The sequence below is a fragment of the Gossypium arboreum genome, chromosome 3 (genome assembly GCF_025698485.1).
Source record: "Gossypium arboreum isolate Shixiya-1 chromosome 3, ASM2569848v2, whole genome shotgun sequence".
Taxonomy (NCBI): Eukaryota; Viridiplantae; Streptophyta; class Magnoliopsida; order Malvales; family Malvaceae; genus Gossypium; species Gossypium arboreum.
Window position 1 is genome coordinate 60,553,360 of NC_069072.1, and position 21,005 is coordinate 60,574,364.

The following is a 21,005-nucleotide window of genomic DNA, read 5'->3' on the forward strand; positions in this document are numbered from 1 at the left end:
AATCTTGTTATTATTTTTTGAATCGTATGATAAATATTTAACTTGTTCTTAATTATGTGTTCTTAATTCTTGTTTTGATATCCAAGGATACTGATTCAAGACACGCTCTTATTCAGAGGAGGAATAGACCCTGTCTAAGAGTACATTTGCCATAATTAAGTGGAGTTGATTGCGCGCCTAGAAATAGGGTGACAAGATTTTGCCGGATTAGGGTGAAACCTAATATGGGGATCCATAGGTTGAGTTAATGCAACCCTAGAGTGTTAATTATAGAAAAGTCTCAGTTATTCAATCTAGAGATTAGACGTTATTAGTCTTGAATAGGGATAATAACATAACTTAGGGATCTCTACGGAACAAGTTGAATGAATAAATCGTCTGATTCTGTGACAGCCCAAAATTGACCCTAGTCGGAATGTGGTTTCGGGACCACAAAACCGAGGCATAAAAATAATTAAAAATTTATTTTGATGCCTATAATATGTGTGTGCTCATGTATGACATTTTATGATGATTGATTTAGTGTTATAAAGGTGAATTTCACTAGAAAGGACTTAGTAGTGAACTTTGAAAGTACGATAGGGAAATGTGTGATGACTAAGTAGAGCATGCATGCAAAATAATGGACTTGCATGTCAAATTCCCCTTTTTACAAGTGATGGCCGGCCATGACAAAGAGATATGGGCTAAACATGTCATGAAACATGTTTTGTTGGGCATTAGGGAGAAATAATAAACAAATAAGCATGGGTAAGAAAAGAATGAAAAAAAATGTGTGTGAGAGAGTAGCATTCCCCCCATTGCCGTGCAACCAAGAAGAGAAAACAAAAAAAATTGTTCATCCTTGTTCTCTCCTTTTTGGCCAAAAATACTAAGAGGAAGAGGGGATTTTTGCTTCATTTCCTTTGTTTAGAAGAGATCTAGAAGGTGATTTGGCTAAATTTGCATCAAGAGTAAGGTATGTATGAGGTTGTGTTGGGAGTTTCATGCATGTTTTGGTTGCTAATTTGATGTGCATGTTAGCCATGGCTCAAATCTTTGTTATGCCATGGAAATGGCATTTGGCCAAAGTTGTTATGGTGATAAAGCCATTGCATGCTAAGTGTGAAACTTGATGATGATGCATGCAATGATGGATTGTCTACTCATGAGTAAGATTTTGAGCTTTCTTTTTTGTTTTATCATGATTGAAGTTGAAAAGAAGCATGATTGTCATATTCGGCCATGATGCATTCTTGAGCATGATTCATGCTTCTTGCATGTTAGTTAAAATTTGTGTTTTGGATGGCTATGGACACCTTGAAATTCGGCCATGCTCATATATGCATATATATGATTGCACATTATGTTTTGGTTATGAACTAAGTGATGAATATATTGGTTTAAAGAAGAAGATGTGGAAGAATGCTTGTGAAATTGCAAGCACAATTCGGCCTAGCACACATGTAGGTGCTTGATGCTATATTATAAGTTTTGGGCCACAATGTGCAAAGCATTAATTAGTAAATTGCATGCTGTTTTTGTGAGGTATTAAGTGCAAAATTGACCTCAACATGTACATGAATATTCGGCCTTGGGTAGCCTATTGAAGGCCTTAGCATTTCCTTGATGCTCGAATAAATTGTATTGAATTGCTTGATGTAGTATAAAATGTGCATGACCATTGTGTATTCAAGCTAAAGGGTGGCCATATGACCATTTAAACTCCTTGTCATATTCAGCCAAAAACTAGCACAATGAGGTTTTAATAAATTGAATTTGTTTGAATTAGCTCAAGAGCTTAGAAGACCACAATTGGACAAGGGGAAGGAAAAGGTGATCGAATAGCCGAAAAAGCCGTTCGACAACATCCGAGGTAAGTCCTCAAGAAGTGACCGTACTTGAATTGTGTGAAATAAAGTATGGATGTGTATTGATTATTGATTGTGTATGCATGAGTATTTGAATTCTACCGGGCCAAGTCCGAAGGCGAATATGCTTGTGACTATAATTGCGTTTGAGCCTTAGTAACGAAAATGAATTATGTATGTCCAATGATAATTGATGTATGTGTTCATGGGAAATTGAATGATATCCGGGCTAAATCTCAAGACAATTATGCTGGAAATTATATCCGGTTAAGACCAAGGCAATTGCGCTTAGTGGCTACATCCGGGCTAAGACCAAGGCATTAAATGCGAGACATTTTATCCGGGCTAAGACCGAAGGCATTTGTGCACGTGATTATATCCGGTTATATTCGAAGAATCTTGGGCTGGAGGTGAGTGTTGGTTGCTGTAATGAATTCAATTAGCACACTCGAAAAGCCCAAAGGATAAGGTACGTTATATGTGCATTGGAAAGTCGACATGTTTGAGCAACATTCGCTCAATCGACTAATGAATTTCAGTTATTGAATTGATTGATACTTTGTGAAATTATATAATGATGAAGTGTGAAGTAGGAATGTGTACAAATGAAATGATGCATTTGGCTATGTGAATGTATTGCTGTAATTAGAGTTGATTATATTCCTTGAGACTTACTAAGCATAAAAATGCTTACCCGTTGCTTTGGCTCTCGGTTTTCTAGATTTTGCTCGAGGCAATCGGATTTGGGATCGTTGAAGTCAAGTCATCCACACTATCAAGCCTCCATTTTGGTATAAATTTTGGTTGAACTTGAGATGGCATGTATAGGACTACCCCTTGTTTGTTAAATATGTTGTAATGTAAGTATGTACGGCCATGCGAAAATGGCTCTCAAAAGGAAGCATGAACTTAGACTAATTGTGGGTTGTATGTATATATTTGGTGTCATGATGTGGCTATGGCTTGGAAATGGGAATGTTGGTCATATGATCAGCCATTGGCATGGTTAAAATGATCATATATGAACCTATGTATGGCAAGACTAGTTGAATCATGGAGACTACCAAATAGGTAAGTCCTACCTTAAAACAGATGCTGCCAGCTGCAGTGGCGTGAATGTGAAAAATCACCAAAATTCATAGGAATGGAATTAAATAGTGAATAAGCTATGTAAATGAACCTTGATGAGTCTATTTTCATATGGAAGAAACGAAATGGTCATAGGAGTTACAGGTTAAGAGATATTAAAGCTATTGTGAGACAGGGCCAGAATGGTTTCTGGGTTCCCTGTCGCAACTTTAAAAATTCACTATAAATTATCCAAAAGAATTAGGAGACATACCTTATATGTACAGATTCAATTTTGAGTCTAGTTTCATTAGAAACAAACGACACCAGCATTAAAGCCGTGTACAGAGAGATATTCAAGTTATACCGCGCGAAGGTCAGAGCAGTCGATCCCTGTAACATGGGTAACTTTAACTAATAAACTGTACCAATTGGCCCGACCAAAATCCTAGAAATAAAACCATGGATGTATATATGAGTATAAATTCAGGAAAATTTACGAAACCAGTTTCGAGTTTTAAACTCGAGATATGATTTTAAGGCGACAGTGATGCAGTTTTCCAGCCTGACTGGAAATGTCAAATTGGTGGGCAAAAACATGTGAACTTGGCTTGTTAACCCTCGGGTCCGACACGGCGATGGTCTCGGGTTTGGGGTGTTACAATTTTATTGGTATCGAGCCACGGTTTAGTCGATTCTAGGACTACCGTGATGTGTTTGGGGTCTAGCTATACATGCCATTAAATGATGAATCGATAGTGTGATGATTCTGACAATTCGACTTTGTGTTTGTTGTAGCAATGGATCCCGATCCCAACCGAGCGATAGCTGATGATGTGGAGAGTGTGGCGCCTGCCTCGCAAGAAAGGACAGCGCCGGCGGACTCTCAACCTATGGCCAGCAATCCTAATGACGAGGCTAGGCAAGCCTTTTATAGTGTGATGAACGAATGGTTTAATCAATACATTCGAACCAACACGGTTGTTCCACAACCTCCATTCCCGACAAATGCAACCCCCGCACCTACAATACCTCCGGTGACTGACCAAGTAAGGTCAAGTAAGCCCCCAATCGATAGGATTGAAAACATGGGGCCACTGAATTTAAGGCTACGGATGATGATGATGCCGAGTAGCTGAATTTTGGTTAGATAACACTATCCGGGTGCTTGATGAGCTATCCTGTACACGATGAGTGCTTAAAGTGTACCATCTCCTTGCTACGCGAGTCCGCCTACTATTGGTGGAGTACTCTGACTTCTGTGGTGCCTAGAGAGCAAGTGACTTGGGAATTCTTTCAAACCGAGTTCCGAAAAAAGTATATCAGTCAGAGATTCATCGACCAAAAGCGGAGGGAATTTCTTGATCTTAAGCAAGGTTCTATGTCCGTTACCGACTACGAACGAAAGTTTGTGAGGCTTAGCCAGTACGCGTGAGAATGCATTTCGTCCGAAGCTATTATGTGTAAACGCTTCGAGGATGGGCTGAATGATGATATAAGGATGTTTGTTGGCATTCTCGAGATACGAGAGTTCGTAGTACTTGTTGAGCGAGCTTGTAAAGCCGAAGAGCTTAGAAAGGAGAAACAAAAGCTGATGTGGGGATTGGAGAATTCGAAGAGGTCCTCGGAAAGTCTCTTCAACAAGCATCAAGAGATTTCGAGATGATGCGAGCCGGTCTAGAGGCGTTTGAGCTTTTCTAGACGAGGACGCGATCGACCCCTGTGACCACACGAGTCACTTTGATCGCCATGGTGGAAATGATCGCCGAGAGAGGGCGAGTGTCCACATTGTGGCAAATGGCATTCGGGAGCTGTTGGTTTCGTGATCGCTCTGCTATAAGTGTGGATCGGCCGACCACTTTATGAAGGATTGCCTAAGGATGCATGAACAAAATGTAAGTCAGAGTGCAAACCCGGGTGCTACCATCGCCGAGGTAGGCCACCTAGAAATATGGGCAATGTCGATTGGCGGTCGAGAGGATCTAGAGATGCTACCATCGATCTCGAGGCTCGTGCTCTGCTAGGACTTATGCCATACGCGCACGCGAGGATGCTGCCTCTCCAGATGTTATTACCGGTACTTTCACTCTTTTCAATACAAATGTGATTGCTTTGATTGACCCTGGTTCTACTCATTCATATATATGTGAAACCTTAGCATCCAGTAAGACTTTGCCTATTGAGTCTACTGAGTTTGTAATTCGGTGTCAAACCCTTGGGTCATTACGTGCTTGTTAACAAAGTGTGCAAGAAAAGTCCCTAGTGTTCCGAGGTTCTTGTTTTCCGCGGACTTAATGCTTTTGCCGTTCGATGAGTTCGATGTTATTCTTGGTTTGGATTGGTTGACCATGCACGATGCGGTTGTAAATTGCAAGAGCAAGACTATCGATTTGAGGTGCGCGAATAATGAAATAATTCGGGTTGAGTCCACGGACTTAAAGGGTTGCCACTGTAATATCGGTGATGTTGGCCCGAAATATGTAAGAAAAGGGTGCGAAGCGTACCTTGCGTCACGTACTCGATGACAAGGAATCGAGAAGAAACCCGAATCTGCGTCCGTGGTTTATGAATACCGGATGTTTTCCAAGAATTGCGGGTTTACCACTGTTCGGGAAATAGAATTTGGCATCGAATTGGTACCTGGTACCACTCCAATTTCGATAGCTCCGTATCGTATGGCACCAACGGAATTAAAGGAGTTGAAAGCTCAGTTGCAAGAATTGGTGGATAGAGGTTTTGCTCGCCCGAGTTTTTCGCCTTGGGTGCGCGGTGTTGTTCGTGAAGAAGAAGGATGGAACCATGCGATTTGTAGACGCCTATCGTCGACTTAATAAAGCGACGATAAAGAACAAATATCTGTTGCCACGTATTGATGACTTGTTCGATCAATCGAAGGAGCCTCGGTGTTCTCGAAAATAGATTTGAGATCGGGCTACTATCAATTGCGAATCCGAGATTCAGACGTGCCCAAGACTGCCTTCAGAACGAGATATGGTCACTATGAGTTCCTAGTGATGCCGTTTGGGCTCACTAATGCCCCTGCGGTATTTATGGATTTAATGAATCGGATCTTTAGACCATATTTGGATCGATTAAGTAGTCGTGTTCATTGATGACATCTTGGTCTATTCAAGAAATGAGACCGAACATCTTGAACACTGCGGTTAGTCTTTGCAAATTTTACGGGACAAGCAATTATATGCTAAGTTCAAAGCAAGTGTTGAGTTCGTTAAGAGAGGTTAGCTTCTTGGGTCATGTGGTATTCGACGGGTATTCGAGTCGACCGAATAAAATTTCAGCCATACTAAATTGAAAGCCTCCAGAAATATTACTTGAGGTTCAAGCTTTTGGGGCTTGCGGTTATTACCGACGATTTGTAAAGGCTTCTCAACGATAGCCACGCCGATGACGGCTACTCCAAAAGGACGTTAAGTTCGAATGGACGGAGAAATGCCAAAAAGTTTTGATCAATGAAAACTTATTTGGTGAAGCCCCAATTCTAGTGCAACCCGAGTCCCAAGAAAGAGTTTGTCATCTATAGCGACGCCTCTACTTGGGTTAGGTTGCGATTAATGCAAGAAGGTCGAGTTGTAGCCTATGCGTCGAGGCAATTAAAGCCACATGAGAAAAATTATCCGACTCATGATCTCGAATTGGCCGCCATCGTATTCACCTTAAAGATTTGGCGACATTACTTATTTGGTGAAAGGTGCCATGTATACTCGGATCACAAAAGTCTCAAGTATTTGATGACCCAAAGAGACTTAAATCTGCGACAAAGACGTTGGCTCGAGCTGTTAAAGGATTATGAGTGATCATTGACTATCACCGGGAAAGGCGAATGTGGTTGCGGATGCCTTGAGTCGTAAATCGTTATTCACATTACGAGCGATGAATGTGCACTTGTCTATCCGATCCGACAGTGTGTTAGTGGCTGAATTGAAAGCCAAACCATTATTGACACACCAAATTCGAGAAGCTCGGAAAGTCGATGACGAGTTGGTTGCAAAACGGCTGCGTGTGTTCGAACAAGGACTCAAGTTTCAAATCGACGATGACGATTGTTTGAGGTTCAAAAGTCGTCTGTGTGTCCCAAAGAATTGAACTCATTTCGATAATTCGAATGAAGCCCATTGTAGCCAAATGGCAATCCACCCGGAGAATGAAGATGTACAATGATTTGAAACGTCGGTTTTGGTGGCATGGTATGAAGCGAGACATCTCCGACTTTGTTTGAGATGTTTAATATGTCAACAAGTGAAAGCGGAACATCGGTGCCTTGAGATTACTTCACCAATCACGATACCCGAGTGGAAATGGGATCGAGTCACAATGGACTTTGTATCCGGACTGCCATTGTCAGCGAGTAAGAAGGATGCGGTTTGGGTCGTGGTAGATCAATTGACTAAGTCGGCCCACTTTGTCCCCGTCCGTACGGATTTTTCAATGGACAAATTAGCGGAATTGTACGTTTCTCAGATTGTGAAATTACACGGGGTGCCTATTTCTATCGTGTCGGATAGAGATCCGAGAATTACCTCGCGATTTTGGAAAAAGTTGCAAGAAGCTTTGGGTACCAAGTTGCATTTCAGCACCGCCTTTCACCCCCAAACCGATGGTCAATCCGAGCGGGTAATTCAGATACTTGAGGATATGTTAAGATGTTGCGTCCTCGAGTTTAGTGGTTCATGGGAACGGTATTTGCCGTTAATTGAATTCGCTTACAACAACAGCTTTCAATCAAGTATTAAGATGGCACCCTACGAGGCCTTGTACGGTCGTAAATGCCGTACGCCATTGTTTTGGACTGAGCTCGGTGAAAGCAAGATTTACGGGGTGGATTTGATTAGGGATGCTGAACAGAAAGTGAAAGTAATCCGTGAAAGTCTGAAGATAGCCTCCGATCGTCAGAAGTCGTACGCGGATCTGAAGCGTAAGGATGTCGAGTATCAGGTGGGTGATAAAGTGTTTCTCAAGGTATCGCCTTGGAAAAAGATACTCGAGTTCTACCGTAAGGGCAAGTTGAGCCCGAGGTTCATTGGACCATATGAGATATCGAGCGAGTCGGTCCGGTGGCATATCGCTTGATTTTGCCCCGAACTCAAAAGGTTCACGATGTCTTTCATGTTTCGATGCTTCGACGCTATAGATCCGATCCATCGCACGTGATTAGTCCATCAGAAATTGAAATTCAAGCCAATATGAGTTATGAGGAAGAACCGATTCGTATCCTATCACGGGAAGTGAAAGAGTTGCGAAACAAGCGGGTTCCACTAGTGAAAGTGTTATGGCTCAAGCACGGGATAGAAGAAGCTACTTGGGAGACCGAGAACTCTATGAAAGAGCGATATCCAAACCTATTTACGGTAAGATTTTCGGGACGAAAATTTCTTAAGTGGGGAGAGTTGTGACAGCCCAAAATTGACCCTAGTCGGAATGTGGTTTCGGGACCACAAAACCGAGGCATAAAAATAATTAAAAATTTATTTTGATGCCTATAATATGTGTGTGCTCATGTATGATATTTTATGATGATTGATTTAGTGTTATAAAGGTGAATTCCACTAGAAAGGACTTAGTAGTGAACTTTGAAAGTATGATAGGGAAATGTGTGATGACTAAGTAGAGTATGCATGCAAAATAATGGACTTACATGTCAAATTCCCCTTTTTACAAGTGATGGCCGGCCATGACAAAGAGATATAGGCTAAACATGTCATGAAACATGTTTTGTTGGGCATTAGGGAGAAATAATAAACAAATAAGCATGGGTAAGAAAAGAATGAAAAAAAAATGTGTGTGAGAGAGTAGCATTCCCCCCCCCCATTGCCGTGCAACCAAGAAGAGAAAACAAAAAAATTGTTCATCCTTGTTCTCTCCTTTTTGGCCAAAATACTAAGAGGAAGAGGGATTTTGCTTCATTTCCTTTGTTTAGAAGAGATCTAGAAGGTGATTTGGCTAAATTTGCATCAAGAGTAAGGTATGTATGAGGTTGTGTTGGGAGTTTCATGCATGTTTTGGTTGCTAATTTGATGTGCATGTTAGCCATGGCTCAAATCTTTGTTATGCCATGGAAATGGCATTTGGCCAAAGTTGTTATGGTGATAAAGCCATTGCATGCTAAGTGTGAAACTTGATGATGATGCATGCAATGATGGATTGTCTACTCATGAGTAAGATTTTGAGCTTTCTTTTGTTTTATCATGATTGAAGTTGAAAAGAAGCATGATTGTCATATTCGCCATGATGCATTCTTGAGCATGATTCATGCTTCTTGCATGTTAGTTAAAATTTGTGTTTTGGATGGCTATGGACACCTTGAAATTGCCATGCTCATATATGCATATATATGATTGCACATTATGTTTTGGTTATGAACTAAGTGATGAATATATTGGTTTAAAGAAGAAGATGTGGAAGAATGCTTGTGAAATTGCAAGCACAATTCGCCTAGCACACATGTAGGTGCTTGATGCTATATTATAAGTTTTGGGCCACAATGTGCAAAGCATTAATTAGTAAATTGCATGCTGTTTTTGTGAGGTATTAAGTGCAAAATTGACCTCAACATGTACATGAATATTCGCCTTGGGTAGCCTATTGAAGGCCTTAGCATTTCCTTGATGCTCGAATAAATTGTATTGAATTGCTTGATGTAGTATAAAATGTGCATGACCATTGTGTATTCAAGCTAAAGGGTGGCCATATGACCATTTAAACTCCTTGTCATATTCGCCAAAACTAGCACAATGAGGTTTTAATAAATTGAATTTGTTTGAATTAGCTCAAGAGCTTAGAAGACCACAATTGGACAAGGGAAGGAAAAGGTGATCGAATAGCGAAAAAGCCGTTCGACAACATCCGAGGTAAGTCCTCAAGAAGTGACCGTACTTGAATTGTGTGAAATAAAGTATGGATGTGTATTGATTATTGATTGTGTATGCATGAGTATTTGAATTCTACCGGGCCAAGTCCCAAGGCGAATATGCTTGTGACTATAATTGCGTTTGAGCCTTAGTAACGAAAATGAATTATGTATGTCCAATGATAATTGATGTATGTGTTCATGGAAATTGAATGATATCCGGGCTAAATCCCGAAGACAATTATGCTGGAAATTATATCCGGGTTAAGACCCGAAGGCAATTGCGCTAGTGGCTACATCCGGGCTAAGACCCGAAGGCATTCGTGCGAGACATTTTATCCGGGCTAAGACCCGAAGGCATTTGTGCACGTGATTATATCCGGTTATATTCCGAAGAATCTTGGGCTGGAGGTGAGTGTTGGTTGCTGTAATGAATTCAATTAGCACACTCGAAAAGCCCAAAGGATAAGGTACGTTATATGTGCATTGGAAAGTCGACATGTTTGAGCAACATTCGCTCAATCGACTAATGAATTTCAGTTATTGAATTGATTGATACTTTGTGAAATTATATAATGATGAAGTGTGAAGTAGGAATGTGTACAAATGAAATGATGCATTTGGCTATGTGAATGTATTGCTGTAATTAGAGTTGATTATATTCCTTGAGACTTACTAAGCATAAAAATGCTTACCCCGTTGCTTTGGCTCTCAGTTTTCTAGATTTCGCTCGAGGCAATCGGATTTGGGATCGTTGAAGTCGAAGTCATCCACACTATCAAGCCTCCATTTTGGTATAAATTTTTGGCTGAACTTGAGATGGCATGTATAGGACTACCCTTGTTTGTTAAATATGTTGTAATGTAAGTATGTACGGCCATGCGAAAATGGCTCAAAAGGGAAGCATGAACTTAGACTAATTGTGGGTTGTATGTATATATTTGGTGTCATGATGTGGCTATGGCTTGGAAATGGGAATGTTGGTCATATGATCAGCCATTGGCATGGTTAAAATGATCATATATGAACCTATGTATGGCAAGACTAGTTGAATCATGGAGACTACCAAATAGGTAAGTCCTACCTTAAAAACAGATGCTGCCAGCTGCAGTGGCGTGAATGTGAAAAATCACCAAAATTCATAGGAATGGAATTAAATAGTGAATAAGCTATGTAAATGAACCTTGATGAGTCTATTTTCATATGGAAGAAACGAAATGGTCATAGGAGTTACAGGTTAAGAGATATTAAAGCTATTGTGAGACAGGGCCAGAATGGTTTCTGGGTTCCCTGTCGCAACTTTAAAAATTCACTATAAATTATCCAAAAGAATTAGGAGACATACCTTATATTTACAGATTCCATTTTGAGTCTAGTTTCATTAGAAACAAACGACACCAGCATTAAAGCCCTGTACAGAGAGATATTCAAGTTATACCGCGCGAAGGTCAGAGCAGTCGATCCCTGTAACATGGGTAACTTTAACTAATAAACTGTACCAATTGGCCCGACCAAAAATCCTAGAAATAAAACCATGGATGTATATATGAGTCTAAATTCAGGGAAAATTTACGAAACCAGTTTCCGAGTTTTGAAACTCGAGATATGATTTTTAAGGCAACAGTGACGCAGTTTTCCAGCCTGACTGGAAATGTCAAATTGGTGGGCAAAAACATGTGAACTTGGCTTGTTAACCCCTCGGGTCCGACACCGGCGATGGTCTCGGGTTTGGGGTGTTACAGATTCGGAGCCAGAATAACAAGTAAAGTCTAGGTGGATTTTTCCTTAGGTATTGTCTCAAGTCAATCGATTTTCCCAAAAGCAATTCCCCAATTCTTTTCTCTGTGCGTTCTTAGTTTAAATAATTAGTTAATTAAAACAAACCCTTTTATTCTTAGGCTAGATAATAAAAAGATAGTTATTACTAGTACTTTTGGTTCCCTTGGGTATGATATCCTGGTCTTGCTATTATTATACTATTGTTCGATAGGTGCGCTTACCTTTTCGTCGTGATAATAGTTAGTCTAGGTTTGATCTTCATTAGAAATATTTATTACTTGTTATGAATCACGCGATCAAGTTTTTGGTGCCGTTGCTGGGGAACTGAAATATTAGGAACACTAAATTTTTATTACTTTAGCCACTTATTTTTCTTGGAATTTTATTTTATTATTTATTAATTTACTTTTTCTCTCTCTTGGCAGGATTTTATAGTTTATGACTAGAAGAAATCCATCAGGACTATTACTTTTTGACGAATAAATCGATCGCATAGTTCGTAGAAATCAAAGAGAAATAAGGCGTAGTTACGATACACGGAGAACAAGGGAGAAGATGATACTCAAACCCCAACCGAAGAGATGGCCGAAAACCCAGGCGATCAGCTGCCTCCTGCAATTGCAGCTAATCGAAATCCTGCTCCACGTACTATGTATGACTATGCTAAACCTTCTTCAATAGGAACTGAGTCTAGTATGCTAAACCTTCTTCAATAGGAACTGAGTCTAGTATAGTTAGACCTGCTATTGCTGCGAATAATTTCAAACTGAAACCTAACACAATTCAGATGATATAGCAGTTTGTTCAGTTTGATGGTTTGCAGGATGCGGATCCCAACACACACTTGGCAAATTTTCTTGAATTTTGCGATACATTCAAAATCAATGACGTTTCACTGAGAAACAAAGCCAAGCAGTGGTTGAACTCGTTACCACAAGGGTCTATCACTACTTGGGAGCAAATGACCTAGAAATTTTTACTAAAATATTTTTCGCAAGCTAAAACGGCTAAATTACGTAATGATATCTCTTCTTTTGTGCAGATGGATTTAGAAACACTTTACGATGCATGAGAGAGATACAAGGACTTATGAGAAGGTGCCCTCACCATGGGTTACCACTTTGGCTGCAAGTTCAAACGTTCTACAATGGTGTGAATCCCTCGACAAGAAAAATGATTGACGTAGCTGCTGGCGGAACCATCAACAATAAAACACTGGAAGATGCCTATGAATTCATAGAGGAGATGTCACTGAACAACTATCAGTGGAAAGTTATGAGGACAAAGCCAACGAAAATAGCCCGCGTTTATAACATCGATTCAGTCACCATGCTCTCTAATCAGGTAGAACTTCTTAATAGAAAGATTAATAGTTTTCTTGGTTCTACAGAGGTACATCTAGTAATGAGGTGTGACTCAAGCGGAGGAGGTGTGCATACAAAATACCAACCCTTTAGTCCTACAACTAAAGAAGAACAAGTCAACTATATAGGTAACAATAACTTTAGATCTCAAAATAACCCATACAGTAATACCTATAATGCAGGTTGGATGAACCACCCAAATTTCTCCTGGGGTGGTCAAGGGAATCAAAAGCCACAAAATCCTCAGGGTTTTCAACAGCCACCTTATCAACAAGAGAAGAAACCAAACCTTGAAGAGATGTTTTTTAAATTCATCTCGGTGTTAGAAACCCGTTTCCAAAATACCGAGACAGCACTTAAGAAACAACAAGCATCGATCCAAGGACTCGAAACTCGGATAGGCAAACTATCCAAACTAATCTCCAAACGACCACAAGGTAGCTTACCAAGTAATACTGAACCTAATCCGAGGGAAGACCTTAATGCAATTAGCACTCAAAATAAGGACGGACTCATTTCACCGGAGCCAGAAATACAGCAAAACAACGCAATGAAAAAAGGACGAGAAGAGGTAAACAATAATGATCCCAAATAGGTAAGTACGAATCATGAACCTCGTGTGCCATATCCTAAAGCAATGACGAAAGACAGAACAGAAGAAAAATTTGGTAAGTTTGTCAAACTCTTAAAGAAATTACATATTAACTTACCCTTTATTGAAGTTCTTTCACAGATGCCCAACTCAGCAAAATTCTTAAAGGAACTTCTGAGCAATAAAAGGAAATTAGACGCTACATCGTATGTGGAACTCAATGCAGTCTGCTCAGCTATTCTAAAGAATAAGCTACCTAACAAATTGAAAGATCCAGGGAGTTTTACAATTCCTTGCTTAATTGGTAGTTTATCTGTGAATAATGCTTTAGCTGATCTAGGGGAAAGCATAAATGTTATGCCCTATAAAATGTTTAAACGACTCAGTCTCGGTAAACCCAAACAGACTAGGATGAGCATACAATTGGCTGACAAAATAGTTAGATTTCCTAAGGGTATTATTGAAGATGTTCTCATTAAAATTGATAAGTTTATTTACCCAGTAGACTTTGTCGTCTTAGATATGGATGAGGATAATGAGGTACCTTTAATTTTAGGACGGCCTATTTTAGCAACTGCCAGAACCATTATTAATGTAGGAACATGAGAGCTAACACTTCGTGCAGGTGACGATACAGTAACACTTCAAGCACGCGACTCAGTCAAAACCTTTAAAACTCAAGATAACGCTATAAAACCTGTCGATGATAAAACTAATACTCAATCATCCTTGCAGGAACCCCCTCGAACCAAGACAACAGAGACAGTGCACTATTATTATGTAGAGAACAAAGACACCCATGAGGAACGAAGGCTTCAAATAGAAGAGCTAGATGAATGGCGAGCACACAAACCGAGAACATGTGATAAACTGAAACTACGCCAAAACAAGCCCGATACCTCTCCTAATCAACTTCAGGTTGGTGATAAAGTCTTACTAAATGCCGTAGATCCCCACATTTTCACTACCACACCAAATGAGGAAATCCCTCTTACTGTACTCAGTATTTTCCCATTTGGTAAGGTTGAGGTAAGTCATCCCAAGTTCGGCACTTTTAAGGTAAATAACACCCGATTAAAACCTTATTTTAAGATTGACAGCAGGAACGAGGAGTATGAACTCGTCAAACCACCATGATAAATCAACAGAGAGGTAAGTCGAGCTTAGACTATAAATAAGCGCTTTTCGGGAGGCAACCCGAGCACTAACATTGTAACATCCCGATTTAGGGCCAAAACGGAACAGTGGTTTTGAAACCACGAATCTGAGGTCGAAAAAAATTATTTTAATTAAGTTTTAGTGTTTATATTATGATTACATAATTGTGTGAAAATTTCGTTGCAAAATTTCATCGATTGGGTGTTTAATTTGACGTTTAGGACTAAATTGAAATAGGTGAAAAATGTGTGTGTTCTAGTTCATAAAGTACTTGATTGAAATGGGGGTTTTAAGTAGAGGTCCTTAAATGGGAATTAGACCATTATACTTTATATGGACAAAAATTTGGACATGGATGGAATTTTTAGAAAGTTTAGTAGTAAGGGCATTTTGGTCATTTGTATATTAAATGAAATAAAATGGGAAAAATAACACAAAAATGTGTTCATCTTCATTTAGCTTGGTCGAAACTTGCATGCTCTCCATAGCTAGGGTTTGTTTCAAGCTTTCAATCTCAATAGTAAGTGCATTCAATCCCCATTTTTAATGTTCTTTACATTTTTGAAATCCTCGTAGCTCGGTTTACCTATTTCTACCATTATTTCGAGTTAGGGTTTATGTTTAAAAATTTACCCATGAATGATATGCATGTATTTTGATGTTTGATGGTAGAATATGAATGTTTGAGGTTAGGAGAACGATCTTTTCTAAGCAATTTTTAGCGAAAACAAGCAAAATAGTATAATTGGTAAAAATACCTAATGCTCATAAGTGCATGTTAGAGTGAGAATTTGATGTTGTCATAGAAGAGAAAAATGTTCAGCATGTCATAAAACATAAGAATAAGGGCTGAAATTAAATTTTCGAGCCCAGGGGAAAAATCATAATTTTGTAAAAGTTAGGGGGCAAAAATGTAATTTTTCCATAATGTGATTTTTGGATTGAAATAAATAGTATGGGTGTTAAATGAGCTAAATGTGTTGTTATAGATCAAGAAAGGCATGGAATCGACCTCGAATGGGGGAAGGAAAAGGTTTTGGACTAAATTGCAAAATTTTCATATTTTGCACCGAGGTAAGTTTTGTATGTAAATAATACATTAACTTCATTTACAATTTTATATTTCAGCCTATTTTATATATTTTAGTTGATTTTGAATCATAAATCGACTATTGGAAGAATGAAAATAAGTAATAGCGAGAGAAATCCCGGTTGAACTTTCAGAAAGATTGAATAATATAGATGAAACGTAGCTACGTCACATGTATGGTGCTGAGTGCACATCATGTGTACAAGAGAGCTACGAGACACTATGTAGTGCACATCATGTGTACAAGAGAGCTACGAGATACTATGTTGTAGCTAGGTCGCATGTGTGATACGGGATGTATCCCATGTAGACAAGAGAGCTACGGGAGAGGATAAATGTAGCTAGGTCGCATGTGTGATTCCAAGTGAAGGAAACCATGTAGACAAGAGAGCTACGAGATAAACTGGCTAGGTCACATGGGTGGTACTAAGTGTTCACCATGTGTGCTGAAACCATCAAGTATCGAGGATTGATCTGAATTGTTCAATGGGATGGTTTTATGGTGACATTGTAATCATGGACCTATACTTGTGATGTATGAAATGTGGTGAAAATGAATTGTGATATGCATGTTAAAATGAGGTTAATACAAGGAAACTGTGAAAGAGTGAATTAGCAATAATACTGTTTTGGATAGTCGCAGTGATGTGAATTTGAAAAATCACCAAAAATAGTAACAATTTAATTAGAGGCTGAATGAGATATTAAATTAAAGCTCAATGAGTCTATTTCCATGTAAAAGAAACATAGCAAGTAAAGGAACTCTATATTTTGAGATATTTATATTTGAGTGTGACTCGCTCAGAATGACTATGTGATCCCCTGTTCTAAATTTGAAAACTCATTACAAATTGTACAAAATAAATTAAGAAATATAGTTTATATGTATAGATTCCTTATTGAGTCTAGTTTTGAATGAAAGAATTTCATTGCTATTTGAGTTGTGTATTGGGAGAAATTCAATTCGTAGTGAACAGAGGTCAGATCAGTCGAGCTATATAACAGGGGAAATTTTAACTAATAAACTGTACTAATTGGCTGGACCAAAAATTCTATAAAACTTTAGTAAGAAGAAATATGAGTCTAGTTTCAGGGAAATTTTACGGATTTTAATTTCGAGTTTTGTAACTCGAGTTATGATTTATTTAGTGAATATGATGCAGGAGAGACAACTTGACCAAAGTGGAGTAAATTTTGAAATTAAAAGTAGATACACTTGAGTTATTGTGTAAACATATTAAATTCTTTATTCATTATTTATATACTTGCTTACTAAGCTATAAGCTTACTTTCTTTTCTCTCTTTTGTCTTATAGTGTCGTCCAGCTTGCACAGGAGTTAAGGATCGTTGAAGATCTGCCTACACTATCAATACCTTTGGGTATTTGAACTGAACATTTTGAATTATGGCATGTATAGTAGACTTAGTTATTTTGTTACGTGTCATAATTTCCTAGGTTTAAAATATTAATTATAGTATTTGACCGATTATTTTTTACGAAGCCTTTGAAATTGGCTAGTATTGTTAAAGGCATATGTTATAATGATTCATGATCTAATTGCACGCCATATTTTTGTCTCAGTTTTATTTAATAGTATGTACTATGATTTGTTAATACCTCATACCCTATTCCGGCGACGGATACGGGTAAGGGGTGTTACAAACATATTATGATTTCTTTATTTTTAACTTCTCACACCTCGAATCAATTAACTTAGTCTTTTAATTGCAAAGTTTTTCTGCACACACGGCCAAGCACACGGGCGTGCCTAAAGCCGTGGTCAAACAGGGGAAGAGACACGACTATACGATACGGCCGTGTTGAAGCAGGACATGATTTCCCCAGAACACGGGGTGCGATAAATCCCCACTGTCGTGCAATATGGTCGTGGGTGAACTTGATAGGAAAAACACGAGCGTCGGGATAGAAAACCACGAGTGTGTCAGGGACAAGGTTTGATTCTGTTTCTTCGACACGGGCGTGAGACACGCCCGTGCCGTTAAGCTGTGGATAACAATACATTGGCGTGGTACCTTAACATGGGAAGGAGAGAAGCGAACAATGCTAGGCATGGCCGTGCGATATGGCCGTGTGCCACTCACGCCCAAGACAGACGGGCGTGGGAGAATAGCCAATCACGACCTAAAATTGCAAAATTCAAAACACACAGGCTCACCCTCATAAGTACACGGGCGTGGCCCTAGGCCATGTGGCCCTCCCCTATATAAGCAAATCACTTTTCATTTTCTTCTTCCTTTCAAAATTCTTAGCCGAAATCTCCCCTTCTCCACTCCCTGATCCCTATTCTCATCAACCACTACCCTCTCGTCCAGTTCATGTGGCAGCTTCATATGCTAACATCTTTGAGCACCTCATCCGATTCGAGCTTCAGTGTTTTCAACAATTTGACAACATTGATGCTACTCTACAGCAGAGTTGTCAGCACCTTCCCATCTTATTGCCAGTCCTGACTCGCGAACATTTCAGCGATGAAGATGTTTAGAAATATTTATTTATTATTTTTTGTTTTTACTTATTATTGAAACTATTTCTATTATTTTTATTAGATTTTAGAATTTTATTTTTATTCTTTATTTCGGTTATTTCTTTTCGAATCCTTATACTTCCTAATATCTCCTAAAAATTTCCTAATTTTATCACAGTTATATAGAACTCCTAAGCTCATCATCACATAGGAACTACAACTCCACCGAGGAAGGTTCTCCACGACTGCCATGTCCTGCTCGACCATGACCATAGCTACCACTAGATGTAATATTCCTTTGGCACAAGACTTATGGCCTAATGAACCTCTACGACTGCCAGAGTATCCTCCTCCACTCTCAAACCGATCACTCTCCAAAACTCTAAGTTCGAGGAATTCATTATATAGGAAGTTTCACTTCTCTCCCTATCTTATTTTTATTCTCTAACACCTATCATTGTACATTAAGGGCAATGTACATCTTAAGTGTGGGGGGGTATTTATTTCACTATCAGAAAAAGATCCTTGAATAATCACCTTGTTTCATGAAAAACTCGCATATAATATTTAGGATAAATTTTAATTGATTTATGATTTTGATTGATATATTTTGAATTAAAACATAGGGATTTATGCATTGATTATTTAAACTTTAAGACATTAGAGAATTAAGCATGATAAGTTGATTTTTAAGATATTAAATTATAGGTTGTTTCCCCAAGTCTAGGTATCACTTTGAATTAGAATTCACGAGTCTAAACATCAAAAAGCCATAATTTTTGTGAGATTTTTTAGCCTTTTGAGCATCTATTCATCCTTTCCTGCTCACTTTTATTATTGCTTTGAGTGCGTCAGTATTGAACTGTTATTCTAGAACTTGCTTGATTATGCATGTCGAGACCACACCATTTGATTTGATATATCAAAATGATTAAGGCACTTAGGATTAACCCAGTCATGCCATGAAAAGCCTACCTCTAAGATTAACCCCTAGTAAACCCCCTTGAGCCCAACAAACCAATTCTTGTATTACCCTTAATATTAACCTTTAACCCATTATTATTGAAATCCCCTAAATTAATCCCTATTTTTGTCGAGATTTGAGTTGAATGGATTGCCTAGCTATGTTTTGTTCTTGATATTTAGTCTATATTATTTAACTTGTTCTTTAAAAAAAAACACAACTATGTATGCATATCTGTAATTTCATATTCTGAGAGAAGCTTTGTTATACGCAAGTGAAGATTAACTCTTTTTCTAGGTAGGCAACTTTTCAATTCAATCTCGATTCTAACCCTTTCTTTCAACTTGTGACCACACCTCTAACCAAGCCTCATTACAACCCTCTAAAGACCTTTTGATTGATGTATCATCTTAAAATTAAAGTGGTGGAGATTTGATTTTCATGCAAGCCTATGATAATGACTTTCCATTATTGACTATTGAGTGATTCCTTTATTGTCCTTAAAATACCTTGAGTGATTTGAGTGAATCTTTAGTGAGGATGTAAAACTCTATGATATTCTGAATTAAAGGTAATTACTTAGATGAGGGAAGACACTTATATTTTCGGGATAAAATGCTCAACTTGGAATGATTGAAACTTTTATGTTCTTTTAGTTAAATTCTCAATGTATGATTACCTATGGATTAATTTGAGATATTATTGATAGAAATTATAAGTTGAGAAGGATTTATTCTGATTATGAGTTGAGAATTTTGCTTGAGGACAAGCAAATGCTTAAGCGTGGGGGTATTTGAGAAACTGTAAATTATACATATTTTTACCTTATGTTTAATGCATTTTATAGATGATTTCTCATTAGAATTGGTGAATTCGATGCTCCTAATGCTTTAATTTCATGTTTTGTACTCAGGAGAGCACCAAGAGTCAAAAGGAACTAAAAATGAGCCAAAAGGGACAAAACGGACCAAATCGAGAAGATGACACGGCTTAAGCCTTGCCACATGGGCAGTTCACACACCCGTGTCTTTCGAGGGTGTCGACCAAGGCTTTCATGATTCACACGGCCTTGCCATTGACCCACACAGCCATGTGTAATTTAAGGGATCGAACACGGCCTGGTAATCACGTCACACGGTCATGTCACACGGGCATGTCCCTACTGAGCCCAAGTTAAGTCCAATTCGAAAAAGGCCAATTTGGAGGGTTTCTAGGCATTCCAAAGCCTATAAATACGCACTAGAGGAGGAGAAAAGGGGAGACAGAGAAGAGGGGAAAGCCGATTGATTTATCTCAGAAGCCAGATTCATCATCAAGACTAATGATCTCTCCTCAATTCCCCTTCAGGAGTTTTGGGTTTTCTTTATGTTTTGCATTCTTTATTCTTCTGAGATGTTTTCTTATTTAGTTATGAACTAAATCCCCTAAATACCTAAGGGGAATGAAACCTAAGACGAATCTTGTTATTATTTTCTGAATCGTATGATAAATATTTAACTTGTTCTTAATTATGTATTCTTAATTCTTGTTTTGATATCCCAGGATACTGATTCAAGACACGCTCTTATTCAGAGGAGGAATAGACCCTGTCTAAGAGTACATTTTCCATAATTAAGCGGAGTTGATTGCGCGCCTAGAAATAGGGTGACAAGATTTTGTCGGATTAGGGTGAAACCTAATAAGGGGATCCATAGATTGAGTTAATGAAACCCTAGAGTGTTAATTAGAGAAAAGTCTCGGTTATTCAATCTAGGGATTAGACGTTATTAGTCTTGAATAGGGATAATAA

At 38.6% G+C, this 21,005-nt stretch overlaps 1 non-coding gene across 1 annotated transcript; it reads right to left on the reverse strand.

Moving 5' to 3' along the window:
- Nucleotides 1-12,571: 12,571 nt before the first annotated feature.
- LOC128291367 (small nucleolar RNA R71) lies at nt 12,572-12,677 on the reverse strand. Its single transcript, XR_008281142.1, has one exon. It is a non-coding gene; the product is annotated as a small nucleolar RNA R71 (small nucleolar RNA).
- Nucleotides 12,678-21,005: the final 8,328 nt, after the last annotated feature.